We start from the raw sequence: 16754 nt of genomic DNA, 5'->3' as shown, positions 1-16754 counted from the left end.
CGAGGCTGCTGCTTTTCCCCCTACATCATAACCGATTTCAAATGGTGCTAGACAAAAACAGACTCTGAACACCAGGAGAAATCGGTCAGCCTGTGTAAGAGATGGGTCCAGTGGCGCTCCTGGGGGTCCTGCCCTCGACCGTGCAGGTGGCGAGTCTGATTCCAGCCGCCCTGCAGCAGCAGCTGAGGGTTCCGGGGCGTCTAGAGCAGGCGCAGTGCTGACGTGGATGGGGCCGTCCTCCGGGTACACAGCCCCGCCCCTCCCCTGGTACAACTGAGCCCCGCGTGGAGCACGGCCCCATCTCTGCGCTTGAAGGCCCAACGGGCAGGTGAGCCCTGGTGGCTGTGGCAAGCTGGCACCCCTCTGCCCCTGCTCGGAGGCAGAGTTCCCTTTACACACCACACCCTCCCCGCGCCATCACCCCTCCACAGCCCACGTACGCTAGGGTGCACTCTCCTCTGCAAGGTCTTCCTTTCTTGGGCCGGCTCAGGGGCAGGGGGAGGGCGCCCGTCCCACCCGCGGAGGCTCCTCTGCAGGTGGCCCTTTGCTGTGCTGCAATTCTTACTCCTAAAACACTGATTTCAAATGGTGCTAGATACAAAGATGGAAAAATCTAAGCCACCATGTGAAACCAGCTTCCAGAAGAAGAGGATCTCATTGAAGAAAGAAGGAAGATGTCATCGGAAGACCCAGGCTCTGCCCCGAGGAGGGAGGGAGGTCTTCTTGCGGTTCCGCTTGTGATGTGACATCACCATCCGTGACAAAGGCCCAGCGAAGAGCTCCCCAGTGGCGCTCGAGGCCGGCTGACGTCACGGCTGAGGCTTCACACACTCGGTAGTGGTACATAACTCATGAAGTCTGGTTAATGCTGTTTAATTCCACAACGGGTCCTAATAAGAGTATTAGCTATAGGATAAAATCAAGTCTCCCAGAGCTATTATCAAAATGCATTGATACCTTCATTAGCACTGCCCTGCTCTAGAAAATATTTCATGGCACGCGGAGTGTTTTCCAATCCTAGCTCACGTCGTCGGGAAACAAGCACCCTATCTGCCCATGAGGTTCTAGCCAGTACACAGAGGGGCGTTTCGCCCAGGCCTGGGCAACCCTTCCATGTGCCCTGCTCAGAAAGAGCTCAGGCTCCTCCTTCCCCGCCTTATGTAAGGCTCAGAACATTGGCAATCTTATTTATCCTCGGCCGTGACACAAAAAAACGTGATGTCCTAAAACCGTGTTAAGTAGATAATCCTCTGAGAACTGAGTTGTGTGTTGTTTTCAGAATTTGTCTGAAAATAAGATTTGCATCCTGTGTTCAAATTAGATTTCCCATCTCCTAAATGGGTCGTTTTTGGTTGTCTGAAGCTGAGAAAACGTGTCTGTTTTCCCGGGGTACCACAACCCCGGAAAGAGAGACAGTGGAATCTGTACCTCTGCGGCTCTCTACCAGCTGTGTGGGCCTCCAGACACAGGCCTGTAAATATTGTGGCTCTTGGAAATAACAGCATACGCTTCTCCAGGGAAGAGGAGGAAATAAAATCTGAACACTAAAGTGTGCTCTTTAATTGTGTCAGCCCCGGGAAGCACGGATTATTCCCATGCTTGCAGGAGAAACTGCTCTTTAACACGCTTCAGTAACTTGCCCACGGTCACGTGACTAATACACGGTGCAGATCCCAGATCTAACTCCACAGTCTCTGTTCCTGCCCCTTGGCCCACTGTGCCTGCTCCATGGCTGGTCTATCATCTCCTTCTGTTCTTGATCTCAACTGTGAGCAAGGTTGGGGCAGGGGGAGGCAAGGTAGTCCTAGGCAATGTTTCTGCATGGCTGTGGATGTGACTGACAACAGGTTGAACTTCGGTTGAGACAGGAGCCCAGCTGGTTCTGCAGGGGGCCCGGTGCTCTGAGCTGGCCTGCTGCGTCCTCCCACACCCACAGCATGGCTGTGTTGGGGGGAGGCGCTGGAGAGGACCCGCCCACAATGCCTGTGCTGGACTGCAGATTCTGACCCCAGCACTGGGCTCCAAGCCCAGGGCCTTTGCACAGCCTCAGCCACTGACAGGAGGGCAGGGCAGCAGCTCTGATCAAGGACACCTGCCGTCAACAGCTGGGCCCCGGTAAGCAGGTAACTTCCAGGGTTGTAAGGTCAGGAAGTGGTAAATGATAGTCATTTCATAGAGGGGGTTGGGGCTCTATATTTGGTTCTGCTCAGCTTTTCGGCATTTGACTCCAGCTGAACTCTTCCTCCTTAGCAACTTCCAACTGCCAGTATCCACAGAACATTTCCTAACGTGTTGTCACACAAGTGTCTTTCAGTGATCCAGATGGCCCCCTTCCTTCCCCAGCAGGCCTTTGCATACACTGCTCCCTCTTTCTGGAACATTCTCTGTCCACCCTCCCAGAACTACCACCCGTCAACCCTCCCCCAGGTAATGCAGGTCGCCTGAAGCCTTCCCCAGGTGAGCCAGGGATTGGGTCACAGCACCTAGTTCTTGTCCTTCAGGATGCACGTACGTTACGTGGTCATCAGGGTGATTAATGACAGTCTCTCCTGCTACCCAGGGAGCATCAGCCCAGAGTTCGGGGGGCGGGGGGCATTGCAGAGGAGCAACCATCACTGAGGGAACTAATGGCCATGACCCAGAGCTCGGGCTCCCAGCACCTGAGTTCTACCATACTCAGTTCTCTGGAGGAAGAGAGACATCATTCTTAACACAGTACCATAAACACTCTAACACAAGAAGAGGGGAAGAAAGTAATCCTAGTACCAAGACCTTTTGCCCCTACAACCCCACTGGATACAAGAGTCTATGCAGGTCTCAGCCCTCCCAAAAGAACCAGGCTGCTCTCACGAAGTCTGCCAAGCAATGGCTCACTTACCTGAAGCCAGCTGGTGTTCTTGTTCCCCAGCTGGATGTAGCTAGGGGGCTGGATGGGGGCTGGAAGGGGCCTGCGCTCCCTGGCACGCAGCTCGATGGCCACCTCCATCTGTAAGAAGGCAGCCCGGAGAAGCCCCAGCCTGGGAGGGCTAGGCCGTCAAAAGCGGATGGTGTGATCCTCCCTGCCTGGCCTAATGGCCCCAGGCAAACTGGCCAGTGGGAAGGGCTTGGTGGGCTGTCCGGGAAGGAAAACCGGCCAGCCAGAGGGGTGGGTATGTCAGCTCTGGGAGGGGCCACCGTGCGGGAAAAGGGTTTGGGAAGCACACTGCGGCCCCCATCCATTTCTCTGCAGACATTCTACCACCCCCTCCTGCCTAGGACCCTCCTCTGCCTTAGGCAGGGACCGAGGGTGGAGGAAAGGCCTCCGCAGAGTGAATCAGAACTCAGCGGCTTTAATTCCTGCTCAGCCCAGACTCCCGAGAGAAGGGGCCTGCACCTCCCTGGAATGGACCGCAGTTCTAAAAAGAAGGAGGGCTCATGAGGCCTGGTGTCGAGTGCATTCAAATGCTCCAGGGCTGGGACAGGAAACAGGAGAGAAGCAGCGACATGCAGCAGGAGTAGTGACCTGGAGAGGCTTTTTGTCTAAAGGCATGCAAATCAGATACATTTAAAAAAAAATCAACAAAAACTCTGTGTAGGCCAAACAAAAACATCTGAGGGTTAAATAGACAGAACTCGTGGGCCATGGGTTAAACAGCAGTCTGGAGATTGCAAAGAGAGCTTCTACTGCATTCTAGAAATGATGCTGTCTGTGTCTTTTAAAGTCCTAAAAATCCCATGCCAGGCCTGGTGCCCACAAAATAACATGGGAGGAAAGCGGGGAGGAGAGGAGGAATCCTGGTTTATGAGGTCCATAAGCAAACCCATGGAGCCAAGAGACACAAAGCCCCAGGAAGCTGATGCTGCCGCCTCGTTCTGTGCTACCACGACGTGTTCAAATCCAGAGCGCTGGAAGGTTCCCGCGAGGCAGCAGCTTCTCCCTCCCGCCGGGGCTGGGTGCTGAGTCCCGGCTACTTACATGACTGACGCGGGGGAGGGGCGCCGGAAGCCGAGCCCAGCTCGGAGGTCTTCCTGCCACCTGGAATGCTGGTTTCGAGGCCCCTGGCAGTGGGGGAAGAGTCACCTTGGGGAGAGAGAGGCCTGGGGAAGACCTTTATGAACACAGGGACGGTTCTGCCCCCCAGACGGCCCTAGCCCATTGTATGTGCACACAGAGAGGCCCGGCCCAGCTTCCTGTCACTCGGCCCCAGGCCAGACACAGTGTCCTGGACATTTTGTCTTGAGCTGTCAGGGTGGGGCCTGGTGCCAACTAGCTGTGGTTAATGAATCAGAGGAAAGGGTGATAAAATGAAGGGTATGTGTATGGGGGGCCAGGGAGGAGAACATGGAGCTGGTTCTTTTCCTGGCCGCTCGCCTCCCCCCATCCTACCCCCCCAAAAGGGGCTCAGCATCCAGGGATCAGTGCGCTTCCCAGACGCTGGATCCTGAAGTGGGAATAACATGCTCAAGACCCACTGCGCCCCTCGAATGCCTGTGGAAGTAACAGGGCGAGAGATCACAGCCTTCTCCGCTCACATGGACCCAGCATCAGCAGCTCTGGTTTTCCCTGGGGCAGGCGTACAGAGGCCTAACTACCCAGGCAGCCGCTCTCCACAAAGTTCGGTTCTCGGTCCCTTCCTTGACACCACGGATGAAGACCAGCATCTGGAAATCTCCCAGATTCAGTACAGGGTTGGAATGGCTGCCTGGCTGGGAGGACGGGATGCCTTGGGAAGCTGTGCGGTGTGGGGGGCAGCAGGAGACGGGGGTGGGGGGCAGCAGGAGACAGGGGGGAGCACAGAGAAGGATGAGTGATGGAGTGGAGATGGGAGCATGGGGGGCCCCCCGTTTCCCCAGAGAGTGGCTTAGCTCTAGCAGAGGAGGATGGGCCCAGCCCTGAACTGCCTCCCCCAAGAGGAGAAGTGAGCAGGCCCACAGCCCATTACACAATCACAATGCCCACCACCCAGTTCACAGGTCCAAACAACCTCCAAGCAAAGGCAGACCACTGCTCCTTCCCCCTCATCACTCTCCAAACCACATGCTCTGTGTGGTGAAGACGGATGTGGCCGTGAACCTTCAGTCTCAGGTGAAATCTAACCGGGAAGGCTGGAATCACTCACCCACTCCTTCAATGACCAAGAGTACCTAGCAGACGCAGTACCCCACCAGGGCCCCCACTCACAGGACCCTGTGTCTGCCTGCCGCGGGAAGCATGTCTCTGAGGCTCGGGGGCACCACAGCTCAGCCCCCGCTCCTGCTGGAGGGACAGCAGGGCCCCCACAGGCACCAGCACGCTGGGGGCAGACCGACGGAGCCCCGAGTGGTGGCTCTCCCCGATACGGGGGCACGCAGCTGGTGAAGCACGCAGACCGGGGCACAGCCCATGACATGGTTCCACTTTCCTAGTCGGGGGCGGGAAGGCTGGGCACACAGAGGGTGTGTCCAGAGTCCAAAGCCAGCCCGGGGCACCCTTCCCGCCTGCCTCCCATGCAGCTGGCCGCCTGGGGGCTGCACCTGAAGGGCTAGGCCTGCCTGGTTCTGTCACTGGGGCCTGGCCGGCCAGTCTCAGGACCTGGAACAGAGAGTGGTGGGAGGAGGCAGGCAGAGGGAGGATAGAAGGGGAGGAAGGTGGGGGGAGGGGGAGAGGAAGTTTCACAGTCTAGCACACTCCCATCAGATCAGAGAGAGGGGAACACATACAACTTCCCCTTTTCGGGAGCTTCTCTGCCCCTGCTTTTGTTTCGGTTCCTTCCCCTCTGGACTGGGGATGGCTCGGCTGGTGGGCTGGGCAGGGGCAGGCGCCCAGGTACCCGGCCAACTGGGCCCTCGCCCGGCTCCGTCCTGGGCCTGGCAGGCTCCGCCAGCTGTTACCCGGCATGCCCTTCTCCTTGTCAGGGAGGCCTCACCCTCTTGTTTTCAAAGTTTTATAACAGTATTGTTTGTTGTCCAGCAGATTAAATTCTTTTGGAGGCTGGAGGGTGGAGGCGGGGGCGTTGAGGGAGAGAGAGGAGGGAGAAGAGCGAGGGAGAGAAAACACAAACAACTTTCATTAGGGCCAAAAGATTAAATGAGTTCCTCTCTGGACACAGAGTTCACCTGTCTTGGAGAGAGGCCAGTGGCCAGGAGCACGGACTCCCGTCCCCTCTGTCCCTGTCCCTCTCTGTCATCCTCACCTAGCAGGGTGACATGTGGTCTCAGACCTTCAAGGCCACTACTCGGGGTTCAAGCTGAAAAAAAGAAAGCACTAATAGTGCTGGGGGTGGGGGATTCATGCCTGAGCCACCCCTTCCCCCAATAAGTGGCATGATGTGGGGCCGAGCTGGGCCCAGCAGAGATACCCTTGATCTCCTCTCCCCGGGGCTCTGCATGACCCGCTCGAGGATGAGGTGGAGAGGCGGTTTCTGGGGGGCTCTGCTCTGCAGTGAGCCTGTGGTCTGTTCACATTTGAAATAAAAGTAATACGTTCAATGATGTCAGAGACCCTGGAAGGACGGTACCCCAAGGAGATAGGAACACAAGAGCGTGGACAGATAATCACGTGTTCCTAAGGACTGTGTGAGAGTGGGAAAGAGAAAAGAGAGGGGACAGAAAAGCACCATAAAATAAGCACAACCTTACAGACGGGAGGGCCCAGGGAAAGGTCCCCAACCTGTCAGGCCTTCAGACGCTACATCTGCAGACAGGAACAACAACAAAAAGGATATATGACTCTCCACGTGAAAGCAACCCTCATTCAGCCATTAACCGGTTTATTTCAGACTCTGGGGTTCCCAATGAATAGTATGCCCATGGGAGCACACACGTGCCTTCGGTCCAGCAGGCAGTGCCAGGGGCCCCAGAGCTGTGGACCTGCCCTGAGATAGTCCTCTTCCATCTCCGAACCTCTTCCCAGACAACCCCGTCTGTCCCTGCCTCCTGGCTCAGCCACCACCTCCTTCACATCTCCAGGGCCTCTCGGAGCTCCGTAGGGCTAGGGGGCATCAGAATGGGTGGGTGATGGTGGTGATTCAAATACAGGATTAGAGCAGCTCGGGGCTCTTTCGGGACAGCGATGGGGGACAACGTGGCTTTCTCCTCTTTTTTATTTACAAATACTATCAATCCTAGAGAGTCAGTTCCAGAAGTTCTCTCTGCACGAGGAAACAAGGCTAGAGCTCCAGGCCCGATGCTCCTGTGCCCCCACCCAGGTCAGGCTCGCCTCCGAGGCAGAAAGAAAAGACAGAGCCCGCTTTAGGTCCTGGCACCCAAAGCTCGTGCTGTTCCAGGGACGGTCTCAGAGTCCCACAGACTCGGGATGGGAGGGACCTTGTCAGGGACATCCAGTCCCTCTTGTCAGATAAAGAGGCTCTGTGTTTCTCTGGGAGCCCTCAGCAAAGGGCCACCACAGTTCTCCCTGAAGTCTGGCCTAAATCATCTCCCAGCTTTGGGTTCTGCCATCCTCCTTCCCATCCTCCGGGAAAACAAAGATCTGGGTGCCATATGACAAATCTTCACACAAAAGTCATCAAAAGCTTTGTCCAGCAAAACAACTGCCCTGTGGATTCCCCATGACAGGGCTTCTCTGTGAGCCAAGCCTGCATCCGGGGAATACAGACAGACAGACATACGCATGCTGCCACTCTGTCCAACCCCAAACCTTCAAGATCCATGCCCTGGGAGAGCCTAAACCAACATGTGTTAGTGTGCTCTAAATAAAGACAAACATTTCTATGTCCCTTCATACAGGCTCTGGGTCTCTCTGAATAAAGGCCACTCAGAGGGCCGCACGGACAAGACAATGTGCAGTCTGAGCTGTGCCTTGACTCTCCTCATAAAGAGTGGGCTTACACTCAGGATCCGGGGAACACTGACGCCTAGGCGTTCTCTGACTTACCTTCCTCTCCATGGGAAAGGCCTACTTTTTCAACTCTATCAGGAAGCAATATCCAGAGCTGAAGCCAGCGCTTCCAATATCTCACACTGCCCGTTAGCCAGTTCTTCTGGGGCGGGGGCGGGGTGGCTATACGTTAATTAGCCAGCAAATAGGTAACATCCACACAACACACATGCTAGGCAAAGCTCTGGGCCTACCTTATCAATCTGCTGGGAAAAAAATCTCACAGATCCCACAAGGAAGCCTCATTTCTAAGTAGCTACTTGGTAGAAACAGGACTATATGTACATGCACGAAGTGCCCTACATACGTGTCGGAATGGTTGAGAAGCACTGCATAATTCCAGAAGCTTCCAAATGTAGGAAGTCTCACCAGAAACACATGGTGAATGGCTGGCTTCCTGGCCAAGGAGTGCAGGCCAGGTTTCATAAGAGCTCCAAGAAGCTGAAAGCATGTGAGAATAGGAGAACCTGGACCTTCTGAAGCTCCCTTCCCCATTCAGTGTGTAGAAAAGAGATCTGCGACCTACAGAGATAAAGTCAGCTGCCCAAGACCCGCTCCCTGTCCCTGCCCTGCCCCACTGGTCAGTTGAACAACAACTAAAACCCAAAGAAATGATATCTGGAGTCGGGGGACCTGGGTGGGTGACCCCAACTCAGCAAGTACAAGCAAGTGGATCTTGGCAAGGCTGTCCGTGAGTCAGTTTCAACGACTGTGGGGACCCACCACCTACCCTCGCAGGCACTGTGAGGATCAAATGAGCTAGCAAATCTGAAAAGAGCTGCAGAACATTGTGTGGCATGCACAAGACGTTGGTCACCAATCACTTGGGCTCCTGCCTGAATTCTGGCCCAAAGCCCTGTCTGCCACACCACTCTGGGGGCAAGAGGGGGTGGGCTCACGGCTATGAGGCCCAGGTAAGAGTGCAGCAAAGTGGCACGCGGAAAGTGTCTTGAAGAAATGCTAATTTTAAAACTCGGCATTCTGTTTGGCGGATTGTGCGGCGGGTGCTGCGGCCCCAGATACCGCTCCCCCGGCCCCGTGCAGCCTTGGAGGAGTGCTGGCCCCTGGGGAAGGAGGCCACCACAGCCCCAGACTGGCCTCTGAGGGTCTGGGACCCTGGGCTTGCTGCATGTGCTTTATTTTTGCTACCTTTTAAAGAACGACTCAAGACTAAAAAGCCAAGATGGAACGGGTGGCTTGGAGATTTTTTTTTTCTTTTCGCCCATCTTTTTCACCCCCCCTTTTTTTTTAAATAGAAGGACTTCAACAACCACATGAGAAAAAATGGATAAATATAAAGGAAAACTTCCTCACAGCAAGGGGCACAGAACCTAAACAGGGAAGGCTGGGACACCTGACCTGCAGTCCTATGTTCTCTCCAGGATTTAGGGCCAGAAAGGACAGAACTTCTTCCCTAGAGCATGGTGGCATCTCAAGTCAGGCCCTGTGGAACAGATAGTCCCCTGGCAGCTCCCACACAGCCTGTCTCCAAACAAGCCCCTGGGTGGGAGCTAGAGTTCACATCCTCGGTCAGCTGGATGACCTTCATCAGCCACCTTCATGCAATCTCTGGCCCCTTCCCGCTTGCGACCGGGGGGTCCCCGGAAAACTGTCTCCATCCACCTGCCCTCATTGATGGTGACAACATCTCTTCAGAAAACAGGACTGTAGCTGTTCTCAGTCTTCTGCCTAAGAAATACCTCCATGAACACCCAGGGAGCCCCAGGTCAGAGTTGGCAGGCACCTTCAGAAAGATTCTGGTTCAACTCCCTCATTATATAAACAATGAAACTAAGTCCCAAAGAGGTAAAGTGAGTAAGATTTTACCAAGGAAGCCGGGGCCAGAATGTGGGCCTGCTAAGTCTTCTCCGCCATGCCACATAAGGCCCACTTTCCCTGAGCCCCCACAACCACACCCCAAGACCCACACCTCATCCTTGTGCGACATTAGCCCCCCCGCCCCCTAGCAGCAGGTGGCAGTCTCTGAGGTCCAGGTGGGCCACGCTTTGACTACGGGACCAAAGAAGGAAGAATCACGTGGCCAGACTCACCACGAGCCCTGCTTCTACCCGGTAAAGAAGTCCTGAGCCCAGCAGCCGCACACACTGGAAACATCCCCTCCACACACCGGAAACACCTCCAGCCACCAACCTGCCTCAGCCTCGCAAGACACCCAACTCGTCCAAGCCTCTGGCACACGGGGACTTCTCCTCCCTCTCCTGCCCCCTGCCCCTTCTCTGTCGCGAGGATGTTGGAACCCCATGCTCGGGCAGGAGAGGCTAAGCTGACTTCCGCCTCCTGCAGGCACCGACTTGACCAGTGACTCGGTGAAGACTTAAGCCGAGTGTTCCCCTGTCTGTGTGGACGAGAGAGGGGCACAGTGACGAGGCTGAGGCAGAGACGCCAGCTGGTACCTGGGGAGGGCAGCTGACAGAAACACCTTCATCTGCTGGTGACCAGAGGTTTGATGTCTACTGTCAGCTTGATCCCTGACTCACTGCAAGTTCTTGTAAGCTGTGGGGGCCTTGGGTGAGTTTCTAGCTCTTAGAAGAGAGGGGTTAGCAACTCTATCACTGTGAACTCTGGGGGCTCTATGAGTATGGCTTCCCCCGTCTCAAATTCCCTCCTTGGGTCCCTGGGTCCTTCTTATGTGTGTGGGTGTCCCCCTTTCCATCTAAGTCTACTTTACCTATTTCCCAATTCCCTTTGTCATCATCATGAGTGACCTCTCCCCATGCCAGAAAGTACACCTCACGAGAGCAGAAACTCGGTTTTGTTGAGCCCTGCATCCCCGGCACCTCGTACAATCCCTGGCAGACTGAGGGGCTGAATGGGGGTTTGGAGAAGGGCTGTATTTGCCACGCTCAGCCCTGCCTGTTCTCAGGCACCAAGGGCCATCTGCATCTGCCCGGCCTCCCCAGAGAGGGAAGTGGCACAGCCGTCCCCGCCGACCGCCACGGTCCCCAAAATACCTGGCCTTTCACTCGGTTACCATCCGTTCTGCCGGCTGCCTAATCTCGGACGGTCTTAGCTCCCCAAAATGTCTGACTTCGGCCCAAGAGGGTGAAGAAAAAGTCCAGGCTTTGGAATCAGAAGTGCCCGGGTTTAAATCTCGGCTATCCCACTGGCCAAGTGTGTGAGCTTGGTGAAGTGACTTAGTATGGACCGTTTCTCTAACCGGAGAAGGGAAGTCACACCTACTTCATGCGGCTGCTCTGAGGATGAAATCAGATAAGCAAAGGGAGACCCTTAACAAAGGTCAGTTTCCCTTCCCTGGGACTGTGCGCTGGGACTGAGAACCTGATGCCCGTCTCACACCCTCATGCCTCATTACGGACCCTGAGCTGGGGTCCGCGCGCATACAGCCCCTTCCAGGCCGCAGCAGGCCACGCTGGTTGAACACGAGACACATCCTCCCCACCGTCGACCTCCTGGCCTTGATCCTGTGGTCAGACGGTGCACAACCATCCCCAGGCCCCCACTCCTTCCTGCCCAGGCTCTACACTGCTGCATCAGGTCTGCTCAGACCTTGGGGCCTGGAGGTGTTCTCTGGCTTTATCAGCTTATGAGCAGCTCCTGCAGAAGGAGGCAGCAAGAAACCAAACCCAGCCTCTGCTTTCTTCACAGACACTCCAAGGCCCAGAAAAGCAAAGCAAAATGAGGGCCTCCCACGGACAGCCGGCTAGTGGAAAAGGCAGTATCTCGCACATATCTCACAGGGAGGCAACATGCCCAAAACAGTGACCAGCACGAGGTACACATCCTCTCTAAAGCCGGGGCTGCAGCTTCGGAGGCCCTTGTGCCAGGGGACAGAGCCAAGATATGCATTAAACAACTCACAGCCCTGACCAGACCAGGATCCAGTGGAACAGAGAAGGTGCTGACCAATCAGGTCCCTTGGCAGGGCCCCTCCCCAACGCCTCCTGGCCAAGCCACACCACCACGGCTCCAGGGCCACCAGCTCTGTTCACCTCTGCTGGACCCCAGACGGAAAGGCCCCACACTGCCTCCTGGCTCCCAGACTGCAGGGCTGCAGAGGTTGAGAACCAAGTGCCAGATAAGCCTGGTCCCCCTCTCAGGGGATGCCAACTGTTCTCCTGGTTTGGCTTGTGACACATAATGCCCGTGTCAGGTCAATGGAAGCCACGCTGGTAAGCAGGGAGGAAAGAACTAAATGAGGAACGAAAATAGGAAAATCAACGGGGAAGCGTCCACCCCCAATTCTGGAAACACCAGAGGCCCCAGAGACAACTGCGTCACAGGGAGCCAAACCAACTTTCCCTTTGCTTCCCACTCTGGTTATCTCAATGCCGCCAAGGGCAGGGCAGGGCTGTGAATAGGAGCGGCCGTGACCCCAAGCCAGGCCCAGGGCTGCACCGCACATATAGCAGCAGAGGGCTCCCGAGCATGGCCGCGGCCCCATCTGGCCCCAGCCCTGCAGCCGGCGCTGGACAGACTCTAGCCGACACATCTTGAGGGACTTGGCCGGCTCCTCCTCATCTCCCCAGCTGCACCAAAGCTGATCTCTCCTCTTTATTTGTGTTCCAGGTCCCATACCCCTAGCCATCCTCCCTACCTCACTACTGGAGGGGCTGAGACTTGTCAAATTCCTTTAGGGAAGGGACACTGGCCTCTTCCCAACAGAGACACTGGACTCTTCCCAACAGCCCTGGATGCCTCACTCGGTGAGGACCTCAGGCTGCTCACAGCCAATTCAGAGACACATCTCAGATGGAGAGAAGAGAAGATCAAACACCGACAGGCAGAATTCACCAGTCCTTCCCGGACTGCGGTGGGAAGGGGGTGGGGAGACATTCATGAGACAAGCAGCAGAGGTGGGATCCCACGGGTGCCTCCGGAAATTAGCCAAGCGCCATCATAAAACTGCCCAGCACCATCTCTTTGATCTCGAGACCCCAGACAAATCTGCTGTCGGCTAATTCCAACCTGACCCTGCTCGCCCAGAACATTGCAGGAATGCATTCCATAGGAGAGATTTCCCGGTAGGGAGAATGGCAAGTGCCTACCGTCTGCTTCCTGAGTTGTCTCTAGAATGCGACAGATCTCCCCAGTTCTGCTGACCACCATCATTTTAAATCACTGTTGCTATTACTGTGACCAGCATCAAGTGAGGCAGAGAAAAAAGATTTCTACGTCAACTGCCTAGAGATGCTTGGCAATGCTTACTAGGCCCAGAATTTTTTTTTTTTTAAGGTGAAGGCAATGAGGGCCTAGAGGAAGAGAAGGATTCACTCAAACAAACAAAAAAAACCCCAGAACAACCCCCCGCCCCAAGTAGAGCAAGAGCCCTGAAGTCCACCACCGAGTCCATACTCTAAACTCCAGCGAGTCTAAAGGTGTCTAGAGTAAGAGCGAACATCCACCGGGATACACAAGGAAAGGAACGCCCGCAGGCCCGTGTGGCACCTAAGGGGCTCTAACCCAGACCCTCACGCTGGATGTTGGGGGCCAAGGAGAGTTCCAGACCAGTCACCGTGGGAGGCCCAACTGCTCCGCCGACTGCCACACCCAGCAACGCATCCCAGCCATCTCCCACAAGCCAGTGGATCACTTGGGCTGGCCCTGCCCCCAGGCCCTTGCTGGTTACTAACCCCATTCACAGAAAAGCCAGGAGTGGGAGAATGGAAAGAAGAGGGCATTGTTTGGGAGATTCTGAATGGAGATGTCTGAGGATTCCCTACTAAGGAAAACGGTTGCCACGAGAAGGGAAGGGGGCTAGGGGAAGGCCAGAAGAGGGGGCCCAAACCTGACTCACCTGGGAGGCATGGGTTACACCCCATTTTCTCTCACCATCTGGTTTCCAATAAGCAGCCTGAAGATGATTCACTGACAAGACTGGATCGTGTCCCCATCGGTCGGCACTCAGGGTCACAGAACCACAGACCCTGGTGGCTGCACAGCACCTACGAGGGGAGGAGGAGGCAAATATCCAGCCCGTTCTGCCCTCTACCACCCAGCACGACATGCACAGTCACCACCCAACTCCTCCCGAGGACAGCTGACTAAAGGCAGATTTCCCCGAAACCCCGACGGCCGGTGAGGGCGGAGAGCAGACAGTTCCCGGATGCCCTTAGCACCGCTGCCGTCACAGAGACGAACGAAAATCAAAGGAAGGAGGAGGAAGAGGTAGAGGAGGGCAGGGAAGACAAGAGGTCCAAAAGAAGCACGAGAGGTCAGAAGACATCCATGAGCAAAGCAAGGCAAACAGGAAACCGAGAAGACACGCAGGAGGCTGGTGGGTGACACAAGGCACGCCGTGCCACCGGCCACATTTCCAGCCTCTAGCCTGTCCTCCTCCAAGCCCCCAAATCCATGGAGAACCATCAGCCCCTCCTGGCCCTCATCCCACATCAGACCTTCCAATCTATCAGCGTCTGAAAGAAGGAAAAGGAAAGAAAACTTGGCATTCCGGAACCAGACACAGACACACAGCCCTTCCTGGAATGGAAGGCCCCCTGGAGATGGTGGCTCACACTCTCAAGGTTCCGGTTCCCTGGGAGAAGGGCTCCTCTCCCGCAGGGGAGGGCAGACATGTCCGATAAGAACTGCTTAGCACAATGCTATATATAGCCTAGGTTCCTAGCGGCCTAGAGATTTGGAGCTAGAACTTGGCAGAGAACCACACTAGATGCTGGCAAGGATCGTCCTCCCCCAGCCAGCCAGCTGAGAGCCTCACCTTCCTGCTGGGGGCAGTGAGGGCAAGCAGGGCCCTTCCTGTCGGCCCATTAATAACACTGCACTGAGGGACATGGGCTTTTGGCTCCGTTTTAGCGAAAATCGACTTCTCCTGAATGTGAGGGTGACGTGCGGGGGCGAAACGCCGAGATCTAGCCTCTCCGCAGCTCTCCACCAGCACTAGGAAACTGATCTCGTCCTCTCTGATGGAGGACCAGGGGCAGGAGTCTGCAGGGAAAGGAAGGGGAAGGCACAGCCGCTGGGCGGGTTCAATAAACATCTATCGCTCCCGATGTTTGAAGGAATAAGAGAAGTCAGATGAATACTTACTGCAGAGAGCCAGGCTGACACGCATCTCCTTTTTTTTGTTCCAAATAAATGCAAACGGGCCATTCTATTCGGCCACATGATGGCTGTCTTCTGCACACCAGCTCCGTCCTCAGCTTGGCCGCCTGAGTCTCCATGACGCTGTCACCTACTGACGGAGCTCAACTCCTCTGAGTTCTCTGTGGGGAAGAAGCGAAAAAAAGACAGGAGGCTCGGCTCTCAGGGCCAACCAACCAAGCAATGAATTGCGCAGGCCCCGATGAGGGTCTCGTTTGGGGCTAATATGTGGCCCTGGGACCAAGGCCCTCAGCTGCTGCTTACCCGCCAATGGCAGAAACAAGACGAGGCTGGGCCCCTTGTCCTGAAGGAAGGCCAGGCCCAGTGGGCACTGGGCCTCATCAAGGAGGGCCTACCACCTCTTTTGGAAAACAAATCTGAGAGACAACAGAGCTCTCTGAAGTACAGGATCTGGGCCCTCATCATACGCACAGCTTCTGGACAAAGACACAAAGGATCTAACATCCACATACATACAATTTTTTTTAGGTCAAGTTGCTCTTATTCAGGCTCAAAAAGACATGACTCAAAGGGGCTGGGGCTGCCTCTGCGCTCTGGGCAGGGACAGCTGGTTCCTGTCCTTTGCCCTGCGCTCCTCTCCACTGTGACCTCGGCCAGGTCCCCCTGCTCCCTCTGGTTCCCAAGGCCCCAAAACCACTCCCCATAAAGATCCCAAAGGAGTCATGCCCGGAGGTCCTTGGGGAGAGGAGGAGGTGCTCAGTGACAAATGGCAGTGCGAAGCATCATCTATAGGAAAGCACGAGCCTGAAAACTGGCACAAGGGGCACGGAGGTAGGGTGGTCCCAGGCCAGGCCGTCCCTCAGTCCCCACCCACAAGTTGTTTGCTTCTCTGTCCTCAGCCATGGCCGAGGGAGAGAGAGCAGGAGAGAAGGGAAGCCAGATGCTGAGGAGAATGGCTTGCCTGCGATTTGGTGGTGATGGCGGTCCAGGTCTCTCTTGCTCCCGAGAAGGCATGGCTGGGCCCGGTTGGGCCTGGTTGGGCGGGGCCGGGCAGGCGGGGCAAGGGGGGAATGTCACGCGCACTTAGCGCAATGCTGCGGCTTCAAGAAAAGCCTAGAATCCGGAGCCGCCATGATGACGCACACATACATGCGCAAAGGTCAAGGACGCGAGGCCCACCATTTCTCCTGAGAAGGAACTGAGGAAGATGAAAGGGGAGAAGAGAAGTTGGACAATAAGGAAAGGGGAGGCTAAATCAGGCTGCCCAAGAGCTGGCCTTCAGCTCGAGGCTGGTGGGGTGGACGCACCGTTTTCATGTGATGCCAGAAGAGGACACCTGAGATGCCACATCCCCATGATGGGCACTTACTCCCAGGGCCCCGGAATGCCAGGGTTCACCAAAGACTGCCAGGCCCACCCCACCCGACATGGGACTCACGCATCCAAGGCAACAGGCCACGGTGAGAAATCCCAGAGGGTGTTCTGGCCCCGAGAAGATGCCTCTTGTTGGGGACGGGTGAGAGGAGCTTGAAAAGTGGCTCTGTTTGCCAAGCGCATAATAGTAATAACACAAGCAGCTGTGTTTTCTGTTTGGTTTCTAAAATTCAAGAGCCCACGGAGCCCCGTTGGGATACCTGGTGTCACCCCCACCTGATGCCCAGAAGTGGTCTTCTCTGCCAAGCCCTTCCTGAAAATGACCCCAGCCCCAGGGTCGGCTCCAAGCCCTGACAAGCTGTTTTTGCTGCTTTCATGTTGACAGAACGTCCTGGCCACTCGGCTGAGCGCTCCATCTCCCAGCTCCCGACATACTGAGTCATCATCCAAAGAGGAAAAAAACAACAAAGCAGCCGTCACCAGG

General features: G+C 55.7%; 1 protein-coding gene and 1 long non-coding RNA gene across 2 annotated transcripts in view; one reads left to right on the top strand and one right to left on the bottom strand.

Annotated features, from left to right (window-relative positions):
- The window catches only part of CR2 (complement C3d receptor 2), a 436172-nt gene that overhangs the window by 113626 nt on the left and 305792 nt on the right, over nt 1–16754 (top strand). The gene's annotated exons all lie outside the window — the stretch shown is intronic.
- LOC145722323 (uncharacterized) lies at nt 3284–16705 on the bottom strand. Its single transcript, XR_014146491.1, has 2 exons — nt 14882–16705; nt 3284–13779 (listed from the first exon to the last, which is right to left on the bottom strand). It is a non-coding gene; the product is annotated as an uncharacterized LOC145722323 (long non-coding RNA).

Source organism: Leptonychotes weddellii, chromosome 6 (assembly GCF_054177405.1).
Source record: "Leptonychotes weddellii isolate Sample4059 chromosome 6, ASM5417740v2, whole genome shotgun sequence".
In the NCBI taxonomy this organism is placed as follows: domain Eukaryota; kingdom Metazoa; phylum Chordata; class Mammalia; order Carnivora; family Phocidae; genus Leptonychotes; species Leptonychotes weddellii.
Note: the sequence above shows the minus strand (reverse complement) of the source record. Positions and strands in the feature narration are given on the sequence as shown.